Genomic DNA, 7020 nt, shown 5'->3' with positions numbered 1-7020 from the left:
TTTGACGCCCTTGCAGAACTCTTTACAGAAGTCCCAATGGCACATCAAGCCCTTCCTCCTCCTGCTCGAGGTCCACTTCCAAGCCAGATCCGCCGTCCTGGAAATATTAATGACAAGCCAGCGAATGTAGTTCCATTGCCAGTTTTTAAGGGAGAGTATAATGAAGACCCCGATCTTCATGTAGCAGAGTTTATGGATTGGTTTGGAAGTGGTTTGAGAGTGTTTTGGATGATATTGAGTATGTTTTGGAAGTTCATGATGTTTATTAGTGGAGATATGAAGTTCTGATTGGTTCTGTATACCTTCTGTTTTGTTCTGATTGTCTTCTGTAAGGAGGGATGGAGTATTGATTGATAGGGATTGAGATCTTTTGAAAGCTTATTGAATAGTTTTTGAGAGTTTGGAATGGTTTGAGTATGAGTTATGAGGTTTTGATGACCTTCTGTAACCTTCTGTAGGTCTTCTGTAGAGCTTTTGTCTCTGTTCTGTTCTGTACTGTAGCTGTTCTGGTACTGTACTGTGACTGTTCTGTATGCTTCTGTATGTGTTTTGTTGGATGAGAGTGTAGCTTAGGAAAGTTTTCCAGCCTTGGAAAGAGGTGAATACAAGTGCAAAAGAGCTAAAAGAAGTGAAAGAAGTAGCTGCTGAATACTCAAGTGAAGACTGAAGTGAAGTGACAGTAGTGAGCTATGAAAGGACACTGTAGTGGCTCTGGTGACTCTTCATATCAGACATACCTCTTGGGAGGGGTATCCACGACCTAAGAGGGATTATTGAGAGTGATTTTGAGAGATTGTAGTGAGGATATGATGTATTATTAATGGAGAGAGAGAGAGAGAGAGAGTCAGAGATAGCCAAATCTACTAAAACAGAGTGATTGTATGTGAGAGGTTGAGAGAGAAGACTATGAAGATATTGAAGATGAATACTATGTGATGTATTTCCATTCAAAGATGGTGTATTCCTTTGCGTTCTTTGTTATATTGGTGGATTCTATGAAGATATTGAAGAATATGGTTGATTCTATCAAATCCTTGGGAGATCTACATGATGCTGCATGAAGATTTGTTGTGCCTGGTATTCTTTTCTTCATTGTGATCATATGAAACATAATAAACAAGCTTGTTGATGTTACAAGATAGATTTTCTTGCAAGAGAATTCCCTTTTTCTTGGTGTTCCTCTTGGGGCTCCATAGAGGAAGCCAGGAAACAACTGAGAGCCAAACCAGCCGTGCTACCGTCCGCACTTCTCCCACCGTGCCCTGATGATCTCCCCGCAGGATTCCACACAGAACTAGTGTTGTGGGAGATACAGGAACAAGGAAAGGATCCATTCACCTTTAGTTTCCTCCTACCCAACAGTCTGCGGAGGGTCTTGCCACTCAAGGTGATGGACGAGGTAATCACGGTCGGTGGCTGGTTGGGGCAAAGATGGCTAGAAGAGGGAGAAAAAACCCCGACCTCTTAGGGCACAGAAGTGGCTGATTACTGGCAGAACAAAGTTTTTGAAGTCCCACACACTGTACAAGGCTACAAAAGTCAACCCCTGTGGAGGAGGCGAGTATGCGGCATCAACATGCTCACTTGGATGGCGTTTTGCAACACCCTGCCATTCGAGCAGAACAACCCTACCTACATGGCATACCCTCGAAGGGTAGGGGTGGATTTTGATGCCACCCTCCACGGGCGGTACAACTTTCCTATTATTTATAACTCCACTGTAGTATCCTTCGAGCATGCCCTTCTCTTTACCGCTGAAAGTCTAGATGATTCTATGACACGCTTTCTTGCGGATTTCTCCTCATGCCCTGACCCCGCCTTTGTAACAACCTGTAATTATCTTATGTTACTTAGGTTACTCCTTAAGCAGGACCCGGCTCCGCAAGAGCACGGCCTACCTCCCCTCTTCTTTGACCCTAACACTATTGACAACTACACCATGGCTCGTCTTATGATGAGGGCTAGCCTCCTCCCCTCTTTTTGCCTAGCCCTCCTGGAAGATATGAATGATAGCCAATTCACTAGGTGCAATCACCCTTTCCTCTCCACCACTTCTCTTCATGTCCGCATGAATCTGAAAGATTACATGCAAAGTCGCCAGTTTTTGAGCAAATCTATCAGACCCCCTTCCCCTCCTTATTCCGATGAAGACAATTAGGCATGGCTGTCATTCCACAATATATTTACAAAAAAAAAGAGAGAGAGAGAGAGAGGGTGAACTGGAAAGAAGAGACAACAACAAAGAATAGCAAGCCAAGGGATGAATCTACTTCTAAGCAAAGACAAGAGAGAGAGGACTTCACATGACCCGCTTGCAACTTCCCTTCGCCTTGTTGTGCACCATAGCCAGTGCACCTAGGGTTCTCCCTAGCCCCTTCCCCACTTCACATTTAGGGCACATCAAGGGCAAGACTTTCAGACCTGTCACCCTAAGACTTGCACCGCACCTCCAACGATACATGAACTGGGTCCTCAAGTGTGGGATATTACCAAGGGCTTGCCCAAGGTTCTCGACCCATCTCCCAGCTCCACTGCCACGGGCACCACGCACTACACGGAGAGGCAGACACACCCCTTAGGGAGTGCACAACTTTTCTTGCAGGTTATGTTCGAGTTTCAAGAACTGGCTACTCAACTAAAGAAGATCACCCACGACGTCCTTTAATGATCAAAATTCTTTCCATGTGCTGGACATACACCATTGCTGCTGTTTCAGGAGCTTTTCTGCATTGGAGTGGACGGACCAACGTGCTTCATGTCGCCAACTATCTGCTTGCTGATGGCTATCAAGCAAAAGGAGTGCTAAGTAATAGATCTGCCATTGGCATAGATCTTGGAACCTCGTCTTCCAAAGATGCATGCCTGACGCCTCAAGATCTACGGATCGCTTATTGATTCCAGAAGCCTAAAGATTTGCAATGCAAGGGTGAAGATCTTCAACGCAGCACTGAAGACCTTCAACTCAAAGACAAAGATCTTCAAATCAAAGACACAGATCTTCAATGTGAAGACAAAGCATATCTTTGTCAAGGCAGAGTTCGGGGGGGGGGGGGGGGACTTCTCCAAGATAAATCCCTCCAATACCATCCTCCTAAGGGATTGCTTATTGATCAAGCGTTTCTATTGTTCAAGGGACAACCGGCTACATATTTTCTACCAGCCCACTGGAACCCCAATTAGCTGTCGCAAAATGGAAGCCACAATTGTGTGAGAAATGCCGAGCATCTTCATGAAGCCTAAAGCACGCCGGAATCTCTCCCGGTCATCATCATTAAACTCCATCACCTCTCTACGAGTTCCATCTAGCAGCACACCCAACTAGCCACTACTTCCCGCCGCAGTGCCATGGGGCTGGCACTTGGCTAGGAGGGGGGTAATGTTTACCGTGTTTACTGCAACACACAGGAGCAGGAAAATGGAAAAAAAAATAGCAAAAAAGGCGCATGATAAAAGCAAAAAAATGCGCCTTGACCGGTAACCAGATTTTGAAAAATTAAATGTTCGGGCACGACCCTTAGAAAGTCTCAGCGTCGCCCTGAAACAACAAAAGAGTAAAAGGCGCACCATTAAATGTGGAAGGGCTCCCGAATCCTTGTAAAAGAGCACCAGGCTCGCTCCTGTGCAAATTGTATGCATTAGTTGGGAATAGGATAAATTAGAATGGTGGGAAATGGGAAAAATGGCCTAGGCTACGGCCCGCCATGTAAAAAGGAAAAAAGGGGATGACCGCCCAAAAGGGATTTAGGGTTTTGTATATAAAGTTGAAAAGTGAATGAGAAGCCCATTCTTTTGGTGTGTGGCAAAAGGAGTCTTTCTCTTCCTCTCGTCTTCTCTCCTTCTTGCTTGTGTGTGCTCTTGAGAAAGGGAGTGTGAGAGTGTGAGGGAGCGAGTGTGGGAGTGAGGGATCAAGTGGGTGAAGCTCTTCAACATCTCCTCTTCTCTTCTTCTCTTCTCTTCTTTTCTCTTCTCTCGTACGCGCGACTATGGAGGATGGAGCTTGGAGATGGAGGAGGCTTGAGGATGCTTGAGCTAGCATTAAGAATCGTGGAGATACCGGAGTGCAAGAGAGAGGAGGGTACTCGATCAAGCATCAAGGTAAGCTCACTACACTTGTAGGATCGACGGCGCGTCGGCTAGGTGAGAAATAGCCATTAGAGCTCGCTTGGGACGCTTGAAGCAATAAGCGGTCCATGGGTCTTGGCGGTTGAGCGAAAGCTCCCACACCGCACCTTGGATGAAGTGGATTGGAATGGCTATGTGCACAAGACAATAGACCCAAGCAGCCAAAGCACTAGCCCTAGGCAACAAACAGGTAGGTGGAGAATCCCCCGCATTTAAGAATACGGAGAGGAAGAAACCTTCCTCGAAAGCCTCCTTCATCGAGTATGGAAGCATACTAAAGGCCATCATCCAAGAGGCAGTGAAAGAGGCCCAACAAGGAAACAAAGGAGCAGATGAGACCCATCAAAATGACGAGCAATTGAGCAACATGGCAGAAACCGAGACAGAGAAGGAGCGGGAGGCTCAATCCGGATGAAGAAAAAAAAGGAGTTCACTGGGAAGGCAACTCAGAAGATGAAACAGAGGGCAGGCCAGAATGAGCAAAGAGTGAAGACCTTGGCGCATCGCCTAGCTCTTGTGGAAAAAGAGAAAATCCTAATAGAAGGCAGAGCAGAGCCAGCCCAAGTGGCCTTCCATACTCAACAACGAACCTTCTTGAATACCTTGATGGATGCCACTCATGCGGAGGAAGGGGAATCCTTGGAGGCAGAAAAAAGAAACTAAGCATAGAGCGCAAAGCCCTACGAGCAGGGCTACACATGTCCTCCCAACCCATTACAGTAGGGCTAAGGCCGAAGGAACAACGTAGGTATCTGCTATCGGCCAGCCTAAACCCCTAGGAGGTTGATGCTCTGGGGTTCGTAGAAGAGGTACAACAACAAGAGCGCCCAGAGAGTGAGGCAGAACTACACATCAACCTAGGCGGATTCGAAGAAGAAGCGGTTCCACAACCCCCTTCATCCCATCTTGAAGGGCAGGGGCAACTAGCAAACGCATCTGCGGAGAGGAAAACCACCCTGAGGGAGAAGAGGAGGAAACTGGTGGAAGAATCTAGATAAAGATTAAGGGCTAACCCTATGGCCCAGCCATCTGTGCCCCTCCCACCATGCCCAAATGACATGCCTCCCAGTTTTCATGCGGAGCTCATAATCTGGGAGAGACAAGAAAAGGAGAAGTAGCCCTTCACCTTCAGCTTCCTCATCCCCAATGCCCTGCGCAGAGTCCTTCCCACTAAAATAGTGGACGAGGTGATCAACTCGGAAGCCGGCTAAGCCAACAGTAAGCTGAAGGAAAGAGAGAAGAATCCCACCCTCTAGGGCATTGAGGATGGGGAATACTGGCAAAATAAAGTTTTTGAAGTGCCTCGGTCCGTGCTCGGATACAAGTGCCAACCAATGTGGCAAAGGCGCATCTACGACGATAACATATTCGCATGGATGGCCTTCTGTAACACTCTCCCTTCGGAGAGGAACAACCCTACCTACATGGTGTACCCTCGATGAATAGGAGTAGACTTCGATGCAAACGCCCATGGCCGTTACGACTTCCATGTCATATATAACCCTTGTACCACCACTTTAGCCTAGGCCCTCACCTTCACCTCCGATAGCTTAGACATGCTTTATCGCTCATTTCTCCTCCTGCCCAGACCCCGCCTTCATCACCGCTTGCAACTATCTTAGGCTCCTAAAAATCCTACTTAGGTAGGACCCCACCCCGGCCGAACGTGGCCTTCCCCCACTCTTTTTTATCCTAACGCAATCTATAGTTGCGTGATGACCCACCTAATGATGCGAGCCAGTCTCCTCCCTTCTTTCTGCCTCGCTATTCTTGAATATATAAGCGACATCTACTTCACTCGCTGCAGCCATCCATTCCTCTCCATCACTCCCCTCCAGGTTCGCTTGAACCTTAAGAATTTCATGCAGAGCTGGAGATTTTTAAGCCATTCCATTAAATCTCCTTCACCACCTGCTCCTGAGGACGAGGACTAACAATTCCCTACTACTGAATCCAACAAAAGAAAGAAAGAAAGAAAGAAAGAAAGCAAGAATGAAAGAAAGAAAGAAAAACGTATCCGCATGCAGGTCACGGCACATGGCTCACAGTCCCTACACCTAGGGGTCCTTAAGTTAGGCGTGTTCGGTGACCTCGATCGGTCGGCCCCGTTCCTAACCCCCTAGCCCTTTTTGCCCCCACTTCACGCTTAGGGCACCCCAAGGGCAGGACAAACCTAGGGAGGTAACACTCGCCTATGGTTAGACTTGTCACCCTATGCTATACTCACCACACCTACCTACCGCATGAACGGGATCCTCAAGCGTGGGACATCACCCAGGCCTACCTGTGGTTAGACCCAACTCCCCGTTCCACCAGCATGAGCACAATGCACTACACAGTAAGGCAAACACTCAACTTAGGTAGAGCACCACACTTTCTCTTTTCAGATACTACAAAATGCGACAAACCACCAACTTCGGAGGCCCCATCATCCACTTGACATCTCATTGGATCTCCGTCAACCATCGTTGCCAAGCTTCCAAAGCATCCCAGCCCACATGTGGCCCTACCATCACCTGACCAACAACTTGCCAACCACCTACCCTTTCCCAACAAACAGCTCGAAGTGCCATAGGACTCGCATCTCCCTCACAGGGGGGTAATGTTAACCTCAGTTCGAGATGGCGGAAAAATGAAGGAAAAAGCGAAAAAAGAATGGAAAGCAACAAAGGCGTAGAGGCGGCCTCTAAAGCTAAACTGAGGCAAAAAGTGCAATTTTAAAGGAAAGGTGCCTCAAAAACTCTGAAAACTCTTGTAAAAGAGCGCCAGGCTCCCTCTTGTGCCATTTGTAAAAGAATAGACGGGTATATGTTTAGGGCATGAAGCAAGAAGAGGAAATTAGAAAAAGGGACCTTGCCACAATGGCCGATCCTATAAAAAGGGATGGGTGCCCATGGG

This window comes from Lygodium microphyllum, unplaced genomic scaffold, assembly GCF_053477565.2.
Source record: "Lygodium microphyllum isolate KBCC unplaced genomic scaffold, Lygodium_microphyllum_v1.1.10 scaffold_81, whole genome shotgun sequence".
Taxonomy (NCBI): Eukaryota; Viridiplantae; Streptophyta; class Polypodiopsida; order Schizaeales; family Lygodiaceae; genus Lygodium; species Lygodium microphyllum.
The sequence above is the reverse complement of the archived record's forward strand: the minus strand, read 5'-3'. Positions refer to the sequence as shown.